Source organism: Canis lupus, chromosome 6 (assembly GCF_048164855.1).
Source record: "Canis lupus baileyi chromosome 6, mCanLup2.hap1, whole genome shotgun sequence".
Lineage (NCBI taxonomy): Eukaryota > Metazoa > Chordata > Mammalia > Carnivora > Canidae > Canis > Canis lupus.
Window position 1 is genome coordinate 63,307,790 of NC_132843.1, and position 25,603 is coordinate 63,333,392.

General features: G+C 39.3%; 1 protein-coding gene across 4 annotated transcripts in view; it reads left to right on the forward strand.

Moving 5' to 3' along the window:
* The window catches only part of NIBAN1 (niban apoptosis regulator 1), a 213,340-nt gene that overhangs the window by 91,350 nt on the left and 96,387 nt on the right, over positions 1-25,603 (forward strand). Inside the window, exon 2 of one of the 4 annotated variants that reach the window (XM_072830883.1) lies at positions 2,907-2,997. The exons of the other annotated variants lie outside the window; for them this stretch is intronic. The gene's annotated coding sequence lies outside the window, so the exon portion shown is untranslated. The remainder of the gene's footprint in view (positions 1-2,906; positions 2,998-25,603) is intronic. 4 annotated transcript variants of the gene reach the window in all.

Genomic DNA, 25,603 nt, shown 5'->3' on the forward strand with positions numbered 1-25,603 from the left:
AAAACAGCTAAGTGGACTAAAGAAAGCACAACTTAAAAAAAAAAAAAAAAAAAAGAAAGCACAACTTAAATGCACACAGGAAGTGGAAAGATACAGTAATTACTATATTCTCTTTCTGATAGTTTATTATTGCATTTTGTGGCCTACACAGCTTTCATTATGAACTCTATTGGCTCCCTAAGAAATTGTTCTACAGGTCACTAATTTTGTGTATTTGAGTCAATGATAACTCGGATTTCAGGAAACTAAGTTGTACCACTTAATTTGTTGTTGTTGTTGTTGTTGTTGTTGTTTTCAAACTGCAGGCTCTGAGGCACCTGGGTGGCTCAGTGGTTGAGCATCTGCCTTTGGCTCAGAGCATGGTCCCAGGGTCCTTGGATCAAGTCCTGTATCAGGCTCCCTACGGGGTGCCTGCTTCTCCCTCTATGTCTCTCCCTCTCTCTGTGTGTCTCTTGTGAATAAACAAAATCTTAAAAAAAAAAAATGGAGGCTCTATTATGTGCTAGGCATTGTCTTAATACAGTTTCTGTCTTTGGGCTATGAGCTGTGGGAAGATGAATTAAGGTCAGTTCTCTGCCTTAACATCGCCTATCTTTGAGCTGTCTTCATATCCTCTCTTATGGTTGAAAACTTCCCTCTTCTCCTGAGAACTGTGAACATCTTTCTTGTGGGAGATTCACCTGCCCTCTGCACTTCTGTGAGAGAAACTGACCCCATCAACCCAGCTGTAACACTTCAATTACTTTGCCCATCGTCATTTAGACTTTTGCATATCTTTCCAGGTCCTACAGACATAATTCATGATGGGACTGATACCTTCATGCAACCCATTTCTCAAAGAGAATTGGGGAGACCAGACCCAAATTCAGTATGAGGAGGTCAGAGAGCTGCAGATGGCTGAAGAATTTGCTACAAATGGGAGCAAATATGATTTCTTCCACCTCTGAGTGGCTGGCCTGTTGCTCAAGCCCGATTATAGCTGCATCTCTGAGAATGTTGCAGGAACATGACAACAGACTCCAGTCTGTGTTGTCCTCCAGCATGAGACATAGGGAAGCACTTTTAATTGTTTTTTAGTAACCAGAATAAAGTACCTGGTAGTGTAAGATATATCTGTTTATACTCCCCTTCCCCATCTGAATTCAGGAGGCCCATGGACTCTCTCTTAGATTCTTTAAATAAAAGTGTTGACATCTTAGGTGTTTACCTTTCCTAATTTAGAACAAGACTTATAGAAGTTGAGAGGGAAAAGACTGCCAAAGGGTTTGGGCTGGCTTTAGTTCACTTGCCTCAATGTCTTGTCTCCTTTTTTTTTTCTTCTATTTGTCAACCCCAGTTATTTGGGTAATGTTCTAAGTGCTGTCCAGAGGCAATATAATGTCTTTGAAGTTTTCCCATAATGTGAACCAGAAAGTAATTGGAATTTAAGAAAGAGTAGATGGAAATGGGTCCTTTTCTGGTATATCTGTGTACAGCACACTGTCCCTTTTAACTGGCTAGATGTAGAAAGACAACTCATGCAACCCATCTCAAACAGAATGAGTGACATGTTCATAGTTTTTCTGTATCTTTTCTATCCAGAAATTGCCTTCTCACATTTTTACAAATATTATCCATTTTGTCTATTAATTGAATATAGGATGTACCTAACTAAGCAGTTTGCTCACAGAACTAATGAGAACAAGTTTTTTTTTAATTATACAAATGTTTAGTTTAAATTTCTTGCCAAATACTTCCTTTAATAAGTAAATTAGTATGAATCATATTACTGTTGGAAGCTTTTAAGACAATGATAGTCCTCTCCCTAGCCCCCAAATAAAATAAATTGGGTATCTGAATTTACACTAATTAAAATCCTGTATACTTACCAAGTGCTTTCATTGGAAAACCATTAAAATGAAATAAATGATAAATTGTTTTCTTTCCTGTATTTTTAAGCCACTTGTTGCTGAGTGGTGTTGGGGGGAGTCTGTGATATTATATGATTTGAAGAAATTTAAAAGTTCCAAGTCACTGCCAGGCCTGCAAAAGTAATTTGGGGGAAATCTATTCATTATAATGCTGTCTTGTTTTCATTCATAGCTGTCTCTGCAATCTACCTCTTGATACTACTATTGTGTACATAAGTTTTAGAACTTCACGTTAAAGTAAATAGTTTTCTTCCGAGCACTAATTTTAAAAAATTTATTTATTTATTTATTTGAGAGAGAGAGAGAGCAAGCGAGCGATAGCAACAGAGAGTAGAAGTGGGGAGGAGAGGGAGAAGCAGGCTCTCCACTGAGCAGGAAGCTCGATGAGGGGCTCAATCCCAGGACCCCGACATCATGACCCAACCCAAGCCAAAGTCAGACACTTAAAGGACTGGACTGAGCCACTCAAGGGCCCCCCAAACTCTAATTTTGAATCACTATCTGCTTATTAGATATTTTCCCCTGAAGATCTTCTTAGAGGCACTCCCAGAACCAGACGTTGGTCCCTGAAATTTTTAATTTACTCAGCATTTTCCTAGTGCTATACTAGAGTCTGTAGATACAAAGTTGAATAGGATATATCCCTACCCATCAAAAGTTTACAGTCTGGTGTGGGAGACAGAGTTCTAAGTATGCCACAATAAGTGGCCAGCGCTTATTGAGCATTGACCTTGGTAGACTTGGTGTTAAGCTCTTGATGTAATTTATCTCCTAACCAATCCTGTAGGTATCAGTATCTCCATCTCATAGATGTGGAAATCAAAACACAAAAAAGTTAAATAGCTTGCCCAAACTGCTTTGGATGTCAAGCAGCAAAAGTAAGGGACTTAAATCCAGGAAATCATTCTTAAATAAGGTATGATATATGCATTTAAAAATGCCCCTGGATGGCTCAATCAATTGAGCTCTTGATTTCCACTGGGGTTATGATTTCAGGTCATGGGATCGGACCCTGCCTCTGGTTCTCGCTGAGCATGGAGCCTGCTTGGGAATCTCCCTCTCCCTTTGCCCCGCACCTGCCATGTGTGTGAGTACTCTCTCTCTCTCTCTTAAAAAAAAAAAAAAAAAAAAACAACATAATCTTTGCCAGATGGGATGGTAGGTAATTTTTTTTTTTTTTTAGATTTTATTTATTTATTTGAGAGAGGGACAGAGAGAGAGAGCAGGGGCAGGAGGGAGGGCAGAGAGAGAGGGAGAAGCGGACACTCCACTGAGCAGGGAGCTCGATGCAGTGCTTGATCCTGGGACCCGAAGACCATGATCTGAGCCAAAGTCAGCTGGCTTCACCGACTCAGCCACGCAGGTGCCCCAGGGTTGGTAGTCAATTTACTTCCAGAGTAAATAAGCCCATAGATGTTTGATAATGTAAACTACTCTAAGTAACTTGATTTGGTTGCTGCAGCTAACTTTTAAAGATACAGTTTATCCTGGCCATGGGATGGTGGTCATGATTACTGCGGTAATCACTGAGATGTGAACCCTAATAGTTTCCCTTTACAATTTCTTTTATATTTGGCATCTGGGGCCTCTCAGCGCTCTATCATTTCTTATTAGTGAAAAGAATGCTTTGACTTAAGAACTCCACTAGAACCATTACATTTTTTTAAAGAGAAAGCTTAACAGGATTTAAAAATACATTTATAGTGGCTTTGTGCTGTCAAAACAACCACTTGAAAGCTGAAAAATATGTTCAACATACTTTTGTATTTCTATCACAGTTTGAATTTCTGTTTTGGTTCAAAAAGAAAGACTTCATTTGATCTTATTAGAAATAAAGGAAACAGAGCTAGAGATGGAGGGAAAGAGAGAAGGAAGAGAAGGCAGAAAGGAAGAAATGGATTCTCTTAGTTGTTTTGAGATCATACAGATGTACTGAGGAATTTTTGGAGCAACCCTGATCCTTTTTTTCTCCATTACCTATTGGAGACGACCCCCACCCCCACCACAAAATGGTACATCCTGACTCCAATATGTGTCCAATATTCCTCTTCTCTTGTCCTCTTACATGTCACTGTCCAGCTTCAAGCCTTTGTGAACTTTTGCCACGATCGTGACAAGTTTTAACTAATTTCCCTAACTTCTGTTTTTGTGTGTACCCCAAGCCACCCTTGACATGTTCATCTAAGTTGGAGCATGTCCCTTCCCTATGACAAGGTTACCCTGTTGACCTAATGACTGACCCCTTGCCCACCTATCTAGCCTCACCTCACGATCTTCTTTCCAGTTACCTTGAGCTTTTAGCTTTTGCCTGGACTGACCTGACAAATCTTTCTGTGCCTGAGGGGTTTTACTTCACGCCTTAACTCGGTCAAGCTTCCCTAATTCCCAGAGGCTGGCTTAGATGCTCTGGGTACCTGCTGTGTGCCACGTGCCTCACATGGATTATACTATTTAGTTCTCACAATAGCTGTTTAAAGAGAGTAGTCTTTGTTCCCTTTTTACAGGCAAGAAAAGTGAGGCCCAGAGAGCTTACGTAATTTGCCTAAGGTCACACAGTTAAGACACTAAGTGGTAATCTGGGATTTGAACCCAGTTCTTTCTGTTTCAAGAACCTGAGCTCTTTCTGCTACACCTCCATCTATTGCTGCTTTAGCTTCTCATTGCCCTGGTGTTGTCTTTCATTATGGCATTTATCACACATACTTCTGCTGCACTTACTGGGAACATCAACCCACCTTTCTTCTATCTCCAGGGATTAGTGCAGTGTCTGGCTCACGATAGTCAGCTTTCTATCGAGATAATGAATGCGCCAAACAACATGCAAACAATACACAAACTCTAACTTGTTTGGGAGGGAATGACATCCCTTGATCTTTTTTGGGTGGTGATATAGAGAAGCTGAAGAAAAGGAGACCTAAGGATGGTGACTTTCTGAGGAAGAAGGGTTGTTTGTTGTAGGACAATGGGCAGGCTCTGCAGAACCTCCAGAACCATTTTAGGAAGGAGCTTTAAATCTCCTGTTGCTGAAAGAGCCAGGAATGAAGGCCTAGATAATTTTATTAGATTTTTGAATGTTTGTCCTGCCTAACATTTATTGCTTTCTTAGATAAACTTAAAATTAATCCTTCTAAAAATGTGCCCATGCAAGTAACAAAGGGGTGTGGGAGGAACAGCAATAGGATGGAAAAGAGTCTTGCAGTGTGGCTTCCTACAAGACCCTGAGTTTCTTTATTTGAAAATATTTTTCTATTACCAATTTGCATTGACAGAAACTATTTTTATATTCAGAGTAAGCTTTTGTTAGCATGGCTTGGTGGACTGAAACGTGTCCCTAATCCCCAAAATCTATAAATATTCCCTTGTTTAGAATAAAGGTCTTTGCAGATGTGATTAAGTTAAGGTTCTTTCTTTCTTTCTTTTTAAGATTTTTTATTTATTCATTTGAGAGAGAGAGAGTGCGAGAGTGTGAGAGAACACAAGCCAGGGGGAGGAGTAGAAGGAGAGAGAGAAGCAAACTCTCTGCTGAGCAGAGAGCCTGATGCAGGCCACGATCCCAGGACTCTGGGATCATGACCTGAGCAGAAGGCAGATGCTTAACTGACTGAGCCACCCAGGCATCTAAGGTAAGGTTCTTGAGAGGACGTGATTAAATGCATTATATGTGTCCTTATAAGAGAGAGGCAGAGGGAGATCACATATGCGCATGCACGCACATGTGCACGCACGCGCGTGCACACACACACACACACACACACACACATACACAAGCTATGTGGCTCTTCCAGAGGGAGGGTGGGTCTGCTGATACCTTGATTTCATCCCAGTGACACCATTTTAGACTTCTGGCCCCCATGACTGTGAGAGAATAAGTCTCTGTTATTTTAAGCAAAGAGTAAGTTTCTGTTATTTTAAGCTGGTGGTAATTTGTTACAGCAGCCACAGGAAACTAGTACATACTGGGAGGCAGCAGTCTGGGAATATGATAAATAGGAGACCTTACAAACAGAGAGCTCCTTGGGGTGCCTCTTCATCCCACTTTCCCTGGAAAGCATTCTACTTTCACATTCCAGGGATCAAAAATAGTGTCAGCCTCTAGAACTATACTCCCCAAATCTAGGAGCATTCCAATAATTTCTCTCTTCCATGATCCCCTGATCCCAATTCCCATCACAGTTCAGGCAGGGCATATATGCAGTGCTTTTGACGGTGTATGGCTGTTGCTGCCTGCTGATGGAATCTGGGAGTACAGCTATATTTGGATGAGGCCAGTTATAAGTGGGCAAGCTCATGTTATTTAATTAACTTAAGGGTAAACCTTTAAATAGACACAACTTTCCCCTGTTCTTGTGCCTATCATAAGAGTAGGTTTGATTAGATAATAGCTATCATTCCTTCCAACCCTGAAATCCCATATCACTAGTCAGCTTTCAACCAATGAGCCTGTAGGCCTTTCCTACTGTGTAGCTTCTTCTACCTCTAGACACAAGTTTAGCTCTCTCTGGGTGAGGTAAATTCCTAGAGAAGGAGGAATGCTTTTCTATCTGGATCCCAGGTCCTGGTCAAAGCTTAAACAACAACAACAACAGCAACAACAACAACAACAAAAACCCTTAGCTTTCAACTAATTTGGTGTCCCGGGATTCAGACTTTGGAATTTACCTGCCTAGGCTTTCTTTGGTCCCAGGTACCTGCATTTCACCCAGCATCTGTGAACAGAGCTTGATCAAACCAGTCTGAATTCTTGCAAACTTCTATTCTCGTTTTCACATTTTCCCCCCTCTTAATATGTTACCAGCATATTGCTTCCTTTAGGCTTCAGTCTCAACCAAGTCAACATAGGTTGCTCATCCTTTCATGAGCCAGTGAGTTCCTCATGCATACCTTGAGCTCTTTCAGAGCTCTCATCTTTCCTCTCTTCCTGACTTACCATAAGGGTTCAGTATGTCCACACTTCCCACAACATCAGACCCTCATATCTGCATCATTACGAACCAGCATTGGCTGGCATTCACCAGAATACTTGGAACACAGTTGTTTTGGGGAATACATTTTGAGCATTTAAGCAAGAGAGTCTCAGATTCAATTCTTAATAAGAATTGAATAAGAATTGAATCTTATTCAATTCTTAATAAGACAAAAATAAATAAAAATGAGAAATAAAAAAATAAAGAAAAATAAAGAATAAATAAAAAGGTATTACTGTAATCAAGAAGGTTCAGATTTATTTTTTTAAGAAGGTTCAGATTTAGAATAAGATTTAGAATAATATTCAATTGTTATTAAGACAAAGAAATAAAAATGAGAAATAAAAAATAAAGAAAAATAAAGAATAAATTAAAAAGGTATTATTGTAATCAAGAAGGTAAGATGATCACAGAAATAATAAGATCAGTGAATGCTGCCGAAAAATTATGGAAAGAGCCCTGGATACAAGAGCCAATACGTCTTGGTTCTGATGCTTAACAGGACACTCGCCATGAGTGAATTTATAAGCATCAGTTTTCTCATATGCCTGGTGGGTCTGTGGAAACTCTGCTTAGTAAATTTCTTGTATGAATTACATAATGTAAATGTATGCAAAAGTGCCAAGTATTATCTCTGGTACAGAGTAGGAGGTCAGTAAGAGATTCTTAAGTTGAAATAACACAGGAGAAGAGGATTTATAGGAAGGAGAGGTCATAGGTGGTTGAGTGGATCTACAGGACTTTTTGGAAGATGGAACATTAAAGATAGGTAAGACTGGTGGCTCCTTGGGGCCGGAACCTTTCAAATTATTTTTTTTATCCTTAGTATTCTACACATAGACTGTGCTTAATATACATTGAATGAATGGTCTGTGAAGGATGCTTAGTTATTCTGAACGGTTTGACATGGACTTGGAGAAAGAGCATGTCAGGTAGAGGGACATGGGAAAGTGCCAGTCATTGCTGCTTGAACAGCAGTCTAGTTTGACAGGAGTGTAAGGAAGTAGTAGAAGTAGGAGTAAAATGTAAGCTGAGAGTATTATGTGGGTATTGAAAGAGTTTTCTATAGAGTGGGCAGTTCGTATCTAATTCAGTCTGGTTATTTTCTTTTTTTAAGTAGGCTCCACCCCCAATGTGGGGCTTGAACTTGTGACCCTGAGATCAAGAGTCGCATGCTCTACAGATTGAGCCAGCCAGGTGCTCCTAGTTTACTTACTTTTTAAAATTCCTCTGTCTCCAGCCAAATTTTGGAGGAGAAATTTTTTGTCATGCTTTCTGGGTTGTTGAGAGTTTATCATTATAATTGCCATCTGATGTGTTTTCACTTTTTTTTTTTTTTTGAAGGTTTTGGGCAGTCCTATAGATAGAGATACTTTTTCTTTCTTTTCTTTTTCTTTTAAGGTTTTATTTATTTACTTGATAGAGAGAGCATGCACACAAGCAGGGGGAGAGAGAGAGGGAGAAGCAGACTCCCTGAGGAGCAGAGAGCATAAGGTGAGCCTCTATTCCAGGACCCTGAGATCATGACCTGTGCTGCAGGCAGACACTTAATCAACTGAGCCACCCAGGTGCCCCAAGAGATGCTTTTTCTAAATGCTAAAGAAAACAGACATAAAACTATTGGTATTAAGAAGTAATAGAGAGGCAGGAGAGTTTTTCTTCATACCCACACTTTGTCTTTCTTAAATCCTATGCTAAACATTTTTGAAAAAAACTTTCAACATTTTTGAAAAAAACCCATAAAATTCAAGTCAAAGAAGCCAAATACTCAAGAGGGGAGAATTTATGATTTTTGGGTGAAATTGGTGCTCTGTAGCCACCAATAAAGTAGGCATATGTATTTGAACCTATGATTTTCCATATGCTGGACTATTTGAAGGAATAAAGCAAAACAGTTTTAGGGCTTGAACTAGCCTTGTCCATAGTTCATTGTATAATTAGGTATTATATGTCAAATTTCAGTATCCCTGGGAGAGGTAATACTAAGAGGCAAAAACAACTGGGGAATGTATTGAGCTACCTGGAGAGGAGGATGCTGAAGACAAACTGGATTGTGGTATTTCACTGACTTGCAGATGACCTCAATTATAAGTGCACTGCTATTTTATGTACCATTAAGAAAAAAAATGTGCTGGGCCCCTGGGTGGCTCAGTGGTTGAACATCTGCCTTTGGCTCAGGTCATGATCCCAGCGTCCTAGAATCAAGTGCCATGTCAGGCTCCCTGCTCAGTGGGGAGTCTGCTTCTCTCTCTATCCCTGCTTGTGCCCTCTTTCTCAAATAAATAAAATCTTAAAAAAAAAAAAAAGGAAGAAAAAGAAAAAAAAAGTGCTGCTAATGATGTTTAACAATCATCCCACACTACACCTGAATTGACCGTGCTGGCTTATCATTGCTTTGACATATCTTGCATCTCTTCTGAGGTATTTGGTCCTATTGCCTCTTTCAGCTATATTGCTTGGCAGGAGGTAGACAGTCCTTTTCATGGATCTTTGTAACAAAAGGCAACTCAACCTCCTCTATCTCTTGTTTGGAACCCATAAGGCAATTAATTGTTGCTTTGCAATCAAAGAATTGTGGTCATTTTTCCAGAGATAAATATTTATTCCACTAATATTAAACTTGTCCTGCAATTCGATTTCCCTGCCTTTCTATTACACAATAATTTCTTGTTTTGAAGTCCTATCAGTATAATCTTTTAAAACCATATAAAAATGGCAGTCAAATCCAACACTAGCTATGAATAAAGCTCAGTTAAAGTGAGTGCAGTATAAATAGCTATGACCAAATTTGTGTGCATGCAACCAGGTCTTAATAGCAACTTCATGGCAGATAGTTATAAAATTCCGTTGACTATAAGACACTCCCAATGTAGAGTTGTTAAAATGTGAAGAACATGTGTATTTTAGGAGCAGTGAAGCACATTTACTTTAAAACATGGCCAGAGACCCTCCTACCTCTTGCTGAGGTACCACTTCTATCATTAAAGACTAAATTAGTCGAGCCACATCCCTTTGTGGTTCTGGTTTGTTGATGTGCAGTAACATGTGTCCTAAAACCACAGTGTGCATTTGGTGACGATGCTCATCTTACCCCTCAGCTCTGCCAGAGGGGAGGCTGAAGCATTGAGCATCCATACTCTTAAACTTTGTTTCTCAAGTTGGTGGTTATGTGTATATGTGCAGAGGTGTTGTGTCATACACCTATTTCCCTTCCTCTCTTCCACCCATAATATGCACCAGTTAGGACTTTACTCAATGGATGCTTTTCTGGTCTGATTGACTTCTTGCTGGTCCACATTTAGTAAGGCATATCTTTTTGTAGACACACAGGAAAACCTATGTTGAAATCACACAACTTATCCTCCATGAGTCAGGGTCACTCTTATCATTTTGAGCATGCTCATGTCAGGCATCCTGGTACTGCAGAGTGTGCCCCACAAATAGAGATGTGGGAAACCTGCCAAGAGAAATCAAACTGTCAGTCTTTATCTTCCAGGCAGAAGGTCAATAGATACTTCTGTATTTTGGCAGCCTTCACTTTGAATTGAATGAAACTCAAATGTTCCTCTCAGTAGTCTACCTACAGCTTTATCTCTGAAGACTCTTATTTCATCGCTGGTTTCATTTGAAACATGGATAGATTTGAGTTTTACCCTAACTCTTTTTCTCCAGTCACTTTCTGGTAAAATAAAATTTAAAAACCTCAAACACACTGAGCAGGACATTGTGAAAGAGGATAAAGAATAGCCCAGCAAACTGGCTGGGGAGTCCTGAAAAGTGTGCAGAGATGATGTATAAGGGAGATAGAGCAGTGGCTTTGGTCCTTGGGGAATGAAGAGGACAACATCACTGTGTAGCTGGTCGTACCCATCCTGTGAACATCCTTTGGACTTATCTTGAGGTAGAAAGGTTCTTGATTCCTGTTTTTGATCTTACTCCTATTGCTATCTCTGGAGGTTTGCTTCTGCTCTAATCTGTTGGGTGCAGTCTCACAACTGGCTAGATGATAAAATGTGATGATGTTTAAAGCACCAAACACCATGTTCAATGCAAGTTAGACAAATCTTCCTATTAGGGTTTCCTGATACTCTACTCTAGCAAGTATACTTTTTTTTTTTTAATTTTTATTTATTTATGATAGTCACAGAGAGAGAGAGAGAGAGGCAGAGACACAGGCAGAGGGAGAAGCAGGCTCCATGCACCGGGAGCCTGACGTGGGATTCGATCCCGGGTCTCCAGGATCGCGCCCTGGGCCAAAGGCAGGCGCTAAACCGCTGCGCCACCCAGGGATCCCCGCAAGTATACTTTTTAACCCCCTTTTGTAAGGTTTTATTTATTCATTCATGAAAGACACAGAGAGATAGAAGCAGAGACATAGGCAGAGGGAAATGCAGGATCTTCTTCGCCCTGCAGGGATTCTGATGCAGGACTCCATCCTAGGACCCCAGGATCATGACCTAAGACAACGGCAGATGCTCAACCACTGTGCCACCCAGGGGCCCCTCTTTAACACCTTGACTAGCATTAATGGAGCTGACACAATTAGCCAGTGTTTGCTTTATCATTTATTAAGCAAACAAAACAAAATCCAATTTTAAATTTAAGTGTACAGTCTATTTGGTGGGGAAAAAAATTTCAGCCTTATTTCTTTTTTTAAATTTTATTTATTTATTCATGAGACACAGAGAGAGAGAGAGAGGCAGAGACAGAGGCAGAGGGAGAAGCAGGCTCCATGCAGGGAGCCCGACGTGGGACTCAATCCCAGGTCCCCAGGATCACTCCCTGGGCTGAAGGCGGCGCTAAACCGCTGAGCCACCTGGGCTGCCCGTGAGCTTTGTTTCTTAAAAGCTAAATGAATGCCTTAAAACTTATACTTCTTGTTTTCTTGAGGTTAAAAAAATTCTTCTAGGAAGTTACTATTTACAGACAATAAATGTCTAAAAAGTCTAAAGACATTTTTTTAAGCTTTTAGAAACCAGACTTACTAAATCTCATTTAAGTAGTCAAAAGGACAACACTATTTGGAAACATTTTACTTTTTTTTTTTTTTTTTAAGATCTTATTCACTTATTTGAGACAGAAAGAGGCTCAATCTCAGGACCCTGAGATCATGATATGAGCCAAAGGCAGACGCTTAACCAACTGGGTGACCCGGGCGCCCCAATTTAGAAACATTTTAAATATTATGATTTTAGGGCACTTGAATATTTAAAGGAGAACAAAAGTAATTATTTGTTAGATAACATGAATTGTTGGTTGTTAATTGTGTTTTGGGGGTGATAAAAATATTTTATGTTACGATCAATATTATAATTGTATAATTATAAACATTCATCAAAACTCATTGAAGTTAGTGAATTTTATTATATGTAAATAATGCTTCAGTCATGCCGACCAAAAAAGGAAAGTATTTTGGGGTTTAGAAAAGGACTCACTAGAATTCCAAGGACGGGTGTTTCTATGGACAACCCATGACACCAAGGTCATAGACGGGAACAGAAATTATTATTTTAACCAGAAGCCAAATGTAATTAATGAACTGTTAAGGAAAATGATTTTGTTTCATTGTACTCTACATGCTTTTTATACTTCCCAGTATGTTTGAGATCTTTCCACAGTGACAGTCACTTGTTTGTGTGGAGGTGGAGTGGGTCAGCAATGACTGGGCTGAGGATAGGCATGCCCTAAATGAAAATGTAGGGAGTGAAGAAGATAATCAGTGAGGATGGAGAGTGGGGGGAATTATTCCTTCTTGTTTGACCTGCATCATTTCATTTACTATAATTGTGTGCACATAATAAACATTTAACATATTTTGACAGAATCATGTATTAAAATTGTAAAATAGGAGTAAAAAATGAGAAAAGAAACCATTAAGCCAAAATTGGTGTTTTTATGTAATTACTGGTTCTTTAAAATTGGGACTACACGCTTAAAATAACCCAAGCACAGAATCATAGTTGAGCTAAATTAATTGCTTATTTCAAGTGACTGAATGTTCTTGAAAATGATGGCAGAAGTGATGCTTTTGCAGGGATTACTATTGATTATTACTACTCTTAAAATGATTGGATTGATTATGCCATGCTCTGGCAGTTAATAGGGCCCCTATTTGCCTTGATTTTTAAACATTAGTTTAGTAATACAGAATGGTTTTATTTGTGTAATTGCGTGCCTTCTACTTGGGGGTTTCAGATCTTTACTAAGCAGATTATTATTTGGTGTGTACTGTTTCTCTGGAGAAACTTTCTCTCTTATCCATTCAAAAATAAAATATGTCGGGCAGCCCCCGTGGCTCAGCTGTTTGGCGCCGCCTGCAGCCTGGTGTGTGATCCTGGAGACCCGGGATCGAGTCCCACGTCGGGCTCCCTACATGGAGCCTGCCTCTCCCTCTGCCTGTGTCTCTGCCTCTCTCTTTCTCTCATGAATAAATAAATAAAATCTTTAAAAAATAATAAACTAAAATATGTCTACAAAGCATAGCTCTTTATAAATATAGGAGAAAAATTCGTCCATTCGTTACTCAATGATAAAAACTGTTACAGTTTTCATACAGTTCCCTCCAGTCTTTTTTTCCCTGCCCAGCTAGTTTTGTCTCTTTTACTTCTTCGTGATCTCTCTCTTTATGAAAGCCTGTGTTCACTTTTTTCTTGGTGTGGCTTACTTTTATGATGTGCATTTTTACATGTTAGTTTCCTTTCACAAATACATTTTAACATTTGCTGTCAATTTAAAATATGCCATACTTTACTACCTTGATCTTAGATCAGAAATATGTTACTTTTTTATGGAAGAAAAATTTTATTTGCTTCACCTTTTATATAACTTTAAAACAGCAGATCAACTACCAAATTTTATAATGATTCAGATATCTAAGGCCCAACTACTGAATTTTAAATAATCCCAGATGGTTATGTAATCAAAAGGGAGATGTTCTTATTTCACATTTAAAATGTTTCTTTTATATTTTTAATGATTCAATTATTTATGACATATTTTGATAGGAAATCTAAAAGGTTTTATATGGAATACAACTTCTTTCCTTTTTTAAAAAAAAGATTTTATTTATTTATTCATGAGAGACAGACAGAGAGAGGTAGAGACACAGGCAGGGGGAGAAGCAGGCTCCATGCAGGGAGCCCAATGTAGGACTTGATCCTGGGACTCCAGAATCACACCCTGGACCAAAGGCAGGCGCTAAACCATTGAGCCACCCAGGGATCCCCAATACAATTTATTTCTTTTTGGTCTCTTTTGAATATCTTCTCACAGTCTCTTTAAATAGCCATAAAAGACTAATTGGTTGAGTTATGCATCTTTGTGATAATCTAATCATGGACTCTGAGTTACTTTTTTAAGATAAGGCCCTTGATTTTCCATTTTACACATCTTGTGGGTTTCCTACTCCTTGATCCTGTCTTGTTGCCGGCTCAAACCACTTCCTCTTTCAAGCTTGCCTCATTTCCTGTCCATTCATTTCCCTGGCTTTGGTTGGCAGGTCTTATTTATTTAAAACCATAACAACCAAGCTATACACACACATACACACACACACACACACAATATAAATGATAAGATCTATATATGGTATATCTAAGATATATATATGTGTATATTTTTTTCTTTCTTTCTAGTCCTGTGTAACTGAATGAGACGAAACCTTTCATCTTTCCCTCCTAAGGGAATTTCCTTCAATCTGGAGATTATTTTTGAGTATGTGTGGCTTAAAAATTGTTTTGGTTATTGTTTAGTGTTTGCTTTGTTTATTTGTTTATCTAGAGATTATTAAAGAGCTTGTGACTCATAGAAGGTATTGTGTATTCAAATTATTTTTTACACTTATTACTTAGGATGTTTACAGAATTTCCCCCTCCCCCAGGAAGTTAATATGCAGCTGCTTTGTGTACCTCACCTGCTGCCATTACCCAAATATAGACAAGTCCAGAGCACCACAAGTCCGGACACCCTTCACAGAAAACAGGAAAACAGATGACAAAATATCTCACTTCTTTTCTTCTTAATAGGCTTTTCTTTTAAGTTATTTCCAGCATAAATTTGGAACTGTTTTGTTTTTCTAATAAGTAAGCAAATTCTTAATATTCAGACTGTTCAAACTTGATTCTTTTCCCCTTCATGCAGTTGGATTAAATCAACCAAGTTTTTTTGTGACATGTAAGCATGGTCTTTTTTTTTTTTTTTTTTTTTTTGCATGGTCTTAATCTAAATGTTTACCTTACAACTTTCTTTGTCAATGTGCAGTTTCAATGATTTGCTCCCAGTGGAACAGTAAAGTTCAGATCAGATTTGGAGAAAAGGAATACAGTGATGTATTGTAAGCCCCAGGCTCCTGAGAGCAGGTCAGCTTGATTTATCAACAGATCACGACAGTCCAGTTTGTACCAGATACCTAGACACTTAAGATAACGTAACTTATTTTATTTTTGCAGTTTGTCTCATACTTTTGCACTTTTTAAAAAAAGATTTTATTTATTTATTCATGACAGACACAGAATGAGAGAGAGAGAGGGAGAGATACAGGGAGAGGGAGAAGCAGGCTCCATGCAGGGAGCCCGATGTGGGACTCAATCCCGGGTCTCCAGGATCACACCCTGAGCTGAAGGTGGCATTAAAACGCTGAGCCACCCGGGCTGCCCAGTTTGTCTCATACTTAATCAGTACATAACTAAACATATTCTTTAGGATGAGTCATTCTGACAAGTTATTATTTATTTAAAGCCTTCCTGGTTCCCTAATGAAGGGAAAATAAACTCACAGTATGAATAGCCTTTTAAAGAATTATAAAGGTACTAACTGGTTTAAATGTTGGTATAAATGTAGTGTTTATTTGGCAAACTAATTTTTCCATTTGCTTTCCCCTTAGTTCTGTGGTGGTAGAGGTTGAGAAGATGGGTAGGGAAAATGCATTCAGTATAGAACTAATATTGCTAATATTACAATATCAATCCAACAGATATTTATCAAGGCATACCATGTGCCTGTTACTGACCTTTCTAGGCTCTCAGGAGGCAAGGGTGAGAAATGCACTTTCAATGAGCTGTGGAGTATTTAGCAGGAGACTAGGAAATATATGACAGAGTGTAGGAGAGGTTGGGATGGCAAACACCTATGTAGGAGTTATCAGGGTGTATAACCTATAAGATTGGATTGTGTTTCAAGGGGAAGAGTGGCTGATTAAGAAGCAAATAGGGGGTGATGAGGCTGGGAACAGTGGGTTTGGGATACTGTTCAAGAGGTTTGATGGTGAAGGGGAAGAGAGGATAGTTGCCTGAGAAGTAGATGAGGTTTTTTTTGTTTGTTTTTTGTTTTTTCCTTCAGAACTTGAGTACTTGTCTGGGCCGGGAGGTGAAAAGGAAGTGAAAAGAAAGATAATGACAATCCAAGAAAAGGGACATAATTGACGGGGTAAGCATTTGGAGAAAGAAGATTGGGGTATGTTTTTTTGTTTGTTTGTTTTGTTTTGTTTTGTGAGAGAGAGAGACAGGAAAACGGAAAGTGTAGTGGATGAGGAGATGAACTTGAAAGTGGATAGGACATAGTTGAGACTTCTCTTTGTTTTCTGGAAATAGGAAGTCTTCTGGGAGTAAAGGGGGAGTTAGGAAGGGAGCCTGAGGGCACTGATGAAGATAGAACAGCTGCTGGGGAGAGTGGAGAGGCAGTCAGTCACCCAGGATGAGAAAAGGCTTGCTGAATAGTGTTGGGTCCAGCCCAGGCTGGAGCTCATTTGTTTGTAGTGGAGCCAAACACAGCTTTGTTATGTCTTTTGAACCGCTGGGATGCCTGCAGGAATGCTATTAAACACCAAACTGTCCCAATCATAAGAATCAACTGGAAGAACATATAGAGAACACAGAATTTCCAGCCTGTCTTGGGTGCATTCTGTTTCAGTAGGTCTGAGGTAGGGAATGTATTTTCTATTTTTGTAGATCTGTTAACTTTAAAGAAGAATACATTATAATGTGGCTACAAAATTTGTTTTTAAAGGAAGACTTCTTAAAAAGATTTTATGTATTTATTTGACAGAGAGGTAGAGCAAGAGAGCACAAGCGGGGGAGCAGGAGCGGCAGAGGGAGAAGGAGAAGCAGGGTCCCCATTGAGCAGGGAGCCTGATGAGGGGCTAGATCTCAGGACCCTGGGATCATGATCTGAGCTGAAGGCAGATGCTTAACCAACAGAGCCAACCAAGCACCCCTAAAAGGAAGACTTTTGATAAAATGCACAGGAACTTAAGCTGAACCATACTAATTTCATGAATCCTTAATGAAACACAAATCCTGATGTTTTTATTTAATAATGGACTAATTATAGTTGGAGGCAAAAATGGCAAACAAAATCAATTTACTCTATCCACATACTTTCCAGATCTGTTGACTAGAAACCTTGAACCTTTTTCTAAACTGAAATAACCCATTTAATTTAATTCGTACATAGTTTTAAAATATGCCTTCATGTAGGGACTTAAAAAAACTCTAGAAGGTCAATTGTGTGTGAAGGGTGAATGAGGAGTTTTAAACTTTGTTACAGAAGATATGATTGAGTACATGGGAAATCCAAGATAATTTAGCGACACATTAATTTGAAGAGTTTTTTTTTTTTTTATAATTTTTTTTTTAAATTTTTTTTTTCAGGTATTTATTTATTTATTTATGATAGTCACAGAGAGAGAGAGAGGCAGAGACACAGGCAGAGGGAGAAGCAGGCCCCATGCACCGGGAGCCTGACGTGGGATTCGATCCCGGGTCTCCAGGATCGCGCCCTGGGCCAAAGGCAGGCGCCAAACCGCTGCGCCATCCAGGGATCCCTGAAGAGTTTTTTTAAGTTTCTAGGCATAAGGCAAACATTTAAAGTTAAGAGCTAGTAATAACCAATTAGAAAATGGACAAGAAAAAAGATTCCATTCATAAAAGCAAGACAAATCCATATGAAATTGGGATTTAGGCATTAATCTAATGAATATGTGCAAAAATTTTCATGAACGAAAATGACAAAATGTTGTCAAACAGCATTAAAGAAGACTTGAATGAATGAAGAGATAGGCCATGCTAATAATGAATGGGAACAGCACTGCTGTCTACAATTGTTGAAGATATTCATAGCATAAGGCTCATAACTAAGGTGGGGTGAGCAGAGGCTAAAATCCAGTCTGCGTTGTATTCTCCACTCATGTGAGGCTGGGTGCATCAGGGCTGAGGAAGGGTAGTTTTCCCTAGTTTGTACACAACTGCCAAATGGGCTAGCAGCAGTCTTAGATGGGAAGATTATATCATAAAGCTATCAGCCTCATACTAATCACAAATTCATTGTTTTTCCAATCAAAATCCTGACACAGTTTTCCTATAGGACTTGACATAGTTTACCCTAGGTTCATATGGGAGTATTGGGTAAGACAATTTGAAGAAGAACCAGGTGGGAAGAGTTTACACTCCTGATATCAGAAATTCTTGTAGCACTGTAATAATTAAGACAATATGATACTAAGAGCCCAGGAATAAACAATAGAACGGTGGAATAGACTGGAGAGCTCAAAAGCAACTCATTCAAATATGGAAACTTGGAATATATCAGAAACAGGCACATGTTGGGGGAAATGTGGACTCTGCAATAAATAGTGTTAGAATAATTAGTTATCTGGATGGTAAAGTATGGATTTCTTTATCATAGTCTACACAGAAATTAATTCCAGCTTGTAAAAAGACTTTATTTTTTATTTTTTTAGAGAGAGGGAGATGGAGAGCAGGTGGGGAGGGGCAGAGAGAGAAAGAGAGAGAGAATATTAAGCAGGCTCTACACTCAGTACAGAGCCCAACACAGGGCTCCATCTCACAACCCTGAGATCATGACTTGGGCTGAAATCAAGAGTCCAAAATTTAAATAATTTTTTAAAATGTATTTATGATAGTCACACAAAGAGAGAGAGAGAGAGAGAGGCAGAGACACAGGCAGAGGGAGAAGCAGGCTCCATGCACCGGGAGCCCGACGTGGGATTCGATCCCGGGTCTCCAGGATCGCGCCCTAGGCCAAAGGCAGGTGCTAAACCGCTGCGCCACCCAGGGATCCCGAGTCCAAAATTTAACCAACTGAGTCACCCAGGTGCCCTTTAAAGCCCTTTTAGTAGAAAATGTGAGAGGTGCCCAGGTGGCTCAGTTGGTTAACCATCTGCCTTCACTCAGGTCATGATCCTGGAGTCCTGGGATCAAGCCTCACATTGTGCTCTCTGCCCAGTGGGGAGTCTGCTTCTTCCTCTACCCCTTATCCTGCTCATGTTCTCTCTTTCTCTATCACTTTCTCTCTCTCAAATAAATAGATAAATAAAATATTTTTAAAAAGAAAAAGAAAATGTGGGAGAACATCTTTATAAAGAAAATAGTAGGGATCCCTGGGTGGCGCAGCGGTTTGGCGCCTGCCTTTGGCCCAGGGCACGATCCTGGAGACCCGGGATCGAATCCCACGTCGGGCTCCCTGCATGGAGCCTGCTTCTCCCTCTGCCTGTGTCTCTGCCTCTCTGTCTCTCTCTCTCTGTGTGACTATCATGAATAAATAAATAAAATCTTTAAAAAAAAAAAAAAAAAAAAAAAAAAAAAAAAAAGAAAATAGTAAGGAGGGATTTCCTTAAACAGACATTAAAAAAAAAAAAAAAAAAAACAGAGAGAATAGGATAGTTAGATCCTTTAAAACGTGTTCAACACTGTGATCCAAGGGAAAAGACAAGGCACAGATTGGGAAAAGACAAGAGAAAGATTCATACCTAAAATTGACAAATAATGCCTACATGTCAGCAAGACATGGGGAGATATGGGGAGAGGATATGAATTCACAGAATAAGAAAACTGAATGGCCAATAAATATATGGAAACATGCTCAACTCACTGGTAGTCTGATAAATGTAAATTAAGGCACCATTTTTCACCCATCAACATAGACAAAAATGTGTAAGTGGGACAATTCCTAGAGTTTCTGAGGATGTGGGAGGAAGTGCTCATATTCTGCTGATGGGTTATGAATGACACAGCTCTTTTGGAGAGAAGTTTGGCAATATCAAGTGCAGATGAAGATGTTCACACTTTGCTCCAGTGTTCTAGACACATACTTGCACCTCTCTACCATATATATTCACATCAGCATTGATTATAAGAGTAAATAGAGAGGAAACAAGTGAGAGGCCCATCAACGAAGAGATAAATTAAAGTATGTGTTAGAAGTATAGGGATCCCTGGGTGGCGCAGCGGTTTGGCGCCTGCCTTTGGCCCAGGGCGCGATCCTGGAGACCCGGGATCGAATCCCACGTCAGGCTCCCGGTGCATGGAGCCTGCTTCTCCCTCTGCCTGTGTCTCTGCCTCTCTCTCTCTCTCCCCGTGTGACTATCATGAATAAATAAATTAAAAAAAAAAAAAAAGTATAGATACCAGTTCCAATGAATAAACTAGAAATAAATATCATATATATACATGATATATAAGATCTATCTATCAATCTGCCATAATCAAGCTGCAGAATGACAGGCAGAATTAAGTTAGAAAATGTGCATAACAATGCTATTAGCTGGGGATCCCTGGGTGGCTCAGCGGTTTAGTGCTTGCGTTTGGGCCTGGGCGTGGTCCTGGATTCCTGGGGGATCGAGTCCCGCGTTGGGCCCCCTGGCATGGAGCCTGCTTCTCCTTCTGCCTGTGTCTCTGCCTCTCACTCCCTCTCCCTCTCTCTCTCTCTGTCCATCATGAATATATAAATAAAAAAATCTTTTAAAAAATGCTATTAGTTATACATGGATACATACATTTGTTGTAAGAATCCAAAATGACTTAAAGGAATAAATATCACTTTGAGTATAATGGTCCCTAGTGGTGTTGTGGGACAGGGTACAGGGGACTACAAAAGGAGCTGTAGTGTTTTGTTTAAAAATTTTTTGAGGGGATCCCTGGGTGGCGCAGTGGTTTGGCGCCTGCCTTTGGCCCAGGGCGTGATCCTGGACCCGGATCGAATCCCACATCAGGCTCCCGGTGCATGGAGCCTGCTTCTCCCTCTGCCTGTGCCTCTGCCTCTCTCTCTCTCTCTCTGTGACTATCATAAATAAATAAAAATTAAAAAAAAATAATAAATCCAAATCTTTAAAAAAAAAAAATTTTTTTTTGAGCAGGGGCACCTGGGTGGCTCAGTGGTTGAGCATCTGCCTTTGGCTCAGATTGTGATCCCAGGGTCCTGGGATTGAGTCCCTAATCGGGCTCCCCACAGGGAGCCTGCCTCTCTCTCTGCCTCTCTATGTCTCTTATGAAAAAATAAATAAAATCTTTTTAAAAATAAAAAATTTTTGACTATGGCATAATGTTAAGTCTTTGTTTAGCTGGGGATAATGAGAATATATGCTATATACCACTCTGTATGTTTGAAATAGTTCATAATTAAAGAAAACACAGAGGGCACCCCGGGTGGCTCAGTGGTTTAGCACCACCTTTGGCCCAGGGTGTGATCCTGGAGACCCGGGATCGAGTCCCACGTTGGTCTTCCTGCATGGAGCCTGCTTCTCCCTCTGCCTGTGTCTCTGCCTTTCTCTCTCTCTCTCTCTCTCTGTGTGTGTGTGTGTGTGTGTGTGTGTCTCATGAATAAATAAAATTTAAAAATTTTTAAAAAATAAATAAAGAAAACACAGATATAGACAAAACCCTTATTAGTGATGTATAATTCAACACATTTCATCTCTTGGTTCATATAAAGTAGGATACAGAGAAGAGAGCAGAAAAATTTTGTTGGGGGTGCCTGGGTGGCCCAGTTGGTTAAGCATCTGCCTTTGACTCAGGTCATGATCCCAGGATCCTGGGAGCAAGCCCTACATCTGGCTCCCTGCTCAATGATGAACCTGCTTCTCCTTCTGCCGCTACTCCCCCTGCTTGTCCTCTCTCTCTCTCTCTCCCTCCCTCTCTCTCTCTGTCTCTCAAAATCTTTTTAAAAAACAAAGAAAGAAAAACTTTGTTGAAGACATTTCAGATATCATGTGGATGATGGGCCTGGTCCATAGCAGTACCTTTTAACCTTGATTTGGTACAAAATGCAAGCTTAATCAGTAAATAAGAAAATCTACTTAATTAGTGAATTTCCCAGGGAGCCTTATGATATTAGCCAGTAAAGACTGTAGCTTTAATTGAGACAGTGATGTTACTTAATTGGAACACCTGAATAAGATTAAGAGGTACTCAGATAAGGTCAGCTTGTTTCCTCCGTGACTAGAGCTTTGCTGGGTATTTGCCTTCTTGCTGGCAACTTCTGCCAATTGGGGTGAAGCTGAGCCAAATGTTTTTACTGTCCTTCATACATCACTTAATGGAGTGTTTTAAATACAGATTGCGTGTATTTCAGAATGTATTCTGAAAGAGATCCACATGCTGATTCTATTGATAAATTTAGAACTCATTACATTGAAGATAAGATATTTGCATTACTTTTAATTTGTTCCCGACTCAACTGCTTAATATGTATAGGTTAAATGAAACAAATTGATAATTATGTTGGAATTCAATAATGTATTTTGATTGGTTATATCTGTATTGTCAGGGTTCTCCAAGAGAAAAGCCACCAACAGGAGAGAGAGAGATTTTTTAAAATAAGGAGTTAGAGGGATACCTGGGTGGCTTAGCCATTGAGCATCTGCTTTCGGCTGAGGGTGTATTCGCAGGGTCCAGGATCGAGTCCCATTTTGGGCTCCTTGTGGAGAGCCTGCTTCTCCCTCTTCCTGTGTCTCTACCTCTTTCTGTGTGTCTCTCATGAATAAATAAATAAAATCGTTTTTAAAAAAAAGGAATTAGAAAAATAAATAAAGAAAATAAAAACAAAATAAGGAATTGGCTCATGCAATTATGGAGGCTGACGAGTCCCAAGATCTGAGGTCAGCAAGCTGGAGACCCAGAAGAGCTGATGGTATAGTTCCACTCTGAAAGTCACCAGGAGACCCACAAGAGCCAATGTTTCCATTGAAGTTGAAAGACCAGAAAAGACCAATGTCCCAGCTCAAGGAAGCCAGGAAGAAGGAAATTCCCTCTTACTCAGCCTTTTTTGTTTTATTCAGGCCTTCAACTGATTAGATGTGGCCCACCCACATGGGGGGGGCAATCTTCATTGTTCAGTTTACCTATTCAAGTATTAACCTCATCCAGAAACACCTTCACAGACACATCCAGAATATCTGATTACCCCCCATGGCCCAATCATGTTAACACATAAACTTTACCATAACAACATCTTTCTACCCAAATTTAAGATCATTTCATAGGTTTCTTGACAATATGGTTTTTATTACCAAAGAGTACTTACATTCCTCCATTAATAAAAAAGAAGTCCTTGAATTCTTCTGTAAAAAATAATGTAGTATTCATAGAGAGAAAAACTCTGCTAAAAACATTGACACTGATTTAAAATTTTTTTTATATTCTGTTACTAACTAGTTTTATTTATTTATTTATTTATTTATTTATTTATTTATTTATTTATTTATTTATTATTTTTTAAAAGATTTTACTTATTTATGAGAGACACAGAGTGAGAGGCAGAGACATAAGCAGAGAGAGAAGCAGGCTCCCCGTGAGGAGACTGATGCGGGACTCCATCCTGTGACCCCGGGTTCATACCCTGAGCCAAAGGCAGATGCTCAACTGCCAAGCCACCCAGATGTCCCACTAACTAGTTTTATGACCATGGGCCAGTTAATTTCTTGATCTGAAAATAGGAGGACATTGGAACTTATTATTATGATCCCATCCAGTTCTAGAGGTCTGTGATGTTGATCTTTTCATCAGTCTATGGATGTTGCAAGGTGATTAGCATTGGCATGTCTGTTTTATACCATCCAAAGGAACTCAAGCTGCTTTCTGAGTGTTATTGTGGAAGGGAATCCCCGTTATTTACAGCTCTCCTTCATATTTAATTTCCTTGGTGCATATGATGACTAGTCTAGGGTAAACAAATCTCACCTTGAGACTCGGACTCCAAGCAAAGCCAAACTTATGTGTGAACTTACTTTATCCATGAGCACTTTCCATAGGAAAAAAATGGGGGTTCCATAGAACTTGATACTATCTAAATAGTTTATTAGAAGATTTAGTGGGTCTTTCTCTGTCTCCTTTTTTAAAGCATCACGTGTAATAGCTTTGGATAATTTTTTATTAATGTACATTACTCAAGAGTATTTTAATTTAGTGATTATTCTGACTGGCAATGATTAGATGATCAAAAAAAGCAAAATTGGACTATGTGATGAGATGTATTTTAGACTGTGCTAGATCCGACTTTTTTATTGGATATATTTGGGTTGTTATCAAGAAAACTGTGTTCAGAGTACACAGTGCCTGACCGACTCAAGTGGACAGGAATTAGAACCATTTTGGCAGTTCTTAAATTCTTGTAAGGATAAGTTAGAGCATGCTAAAATAATTTTCACTAATGAGTACTTTATCTGCCTTGTAAATAGTTTCAAAAAGTTAGCTGGCCTACAGAAATGTTGACTAGTTTATGAAGTTCTCCCTGGACCCTCCCCAGCCTGGCATTATCGTCTTTCATTTTCCTGGCCAAGTCACTCCTACTTACGGTTACCCATATCCTCAGACTAACAAAACAAAGCATATCTGAGCCCCAAACAAAGTTCTCTAAAGATGCACTAATGGCATAGATTCTTGAGAGAGAAGTAGAAACTGTAACAGAAAGCATTTCAAACAAATATACTTCTGCCTGGGGTAAAGAAAAGTGGAATGAAGAAAAAAGAAGGAGTATCATTAGGAAAATAAAAGAGAAACCTGAAAGAGACACCAGAACCTTTTGTGTTGGAAGGGAAATCATTTAGCAAAATTCCTAGACTTGTTGCCTGGTGTATTGTAAGTCTAGCCTGATTTCTTTTAATGTACATGTTGGGTTCATTTACATGGCTGCAATCTGAAGGCCAAGAAGATTTTCAAGATTCTGGAATAATCTGAGAAGCCTCTGATAAAAATGTATGCAGAAAATTTTAATAACTATAATTAGACTCAGAAACAGCTAAGGAAATCTCATTATTTGTTCCTGAATTTTAGTTATTTTCTTCAAAACCAAAAAAAGTTGTCTAATGGGCAACCATGATTCCTTCTGATGATGGATGCTTTCTGTAAAAGTAGCTGTGTCAGATTGGTTTAATTTTCTTTTTCACACACTTCCCTCTCGTTTTTATGAAGAAAAAGACAGCCAATCTGCAGCTTCCTTTGAGGACATTAGACGGCTTAGAGAAATGGCAAAATAAACAAGATTTATTCTCATCAGATGTGTCATGGGAAAATTGGAGGCATGCTGTGAGGTAATGGCAAAATCATCTTGAAAATTTCCAAGCACTTTTTCTAAATGAAATGGAAGAAATTTAAACTTAGCTTCCGTCTAATTATGGCTAAAGAAAAACCGTGTGCATAAAAATATGGGCATATATATATCTTCCAACAATACTATTATAGTTTCTTCCTCTAAAAAAAGAAGAGGGCAGACTTAAGGTCTTACAGTTCTAGAACATTGATCTCTGGAATAGCTGACCACAGGGGTGTTTAATTTTTCCAAAGAATAGGCAATGGAGGGATGCCTGGGTGGCTCAGCAATTGAGCACCTGCCTTCAGCTCAGGGCATGATCCTGGAGTTCCAGGATCGAGTCTCACGTCGGGCTCCCTACATGGAGCCTGCTTCTTCCTCTGCCTATGTGTCTGCCTCTCTCTCTCTGTC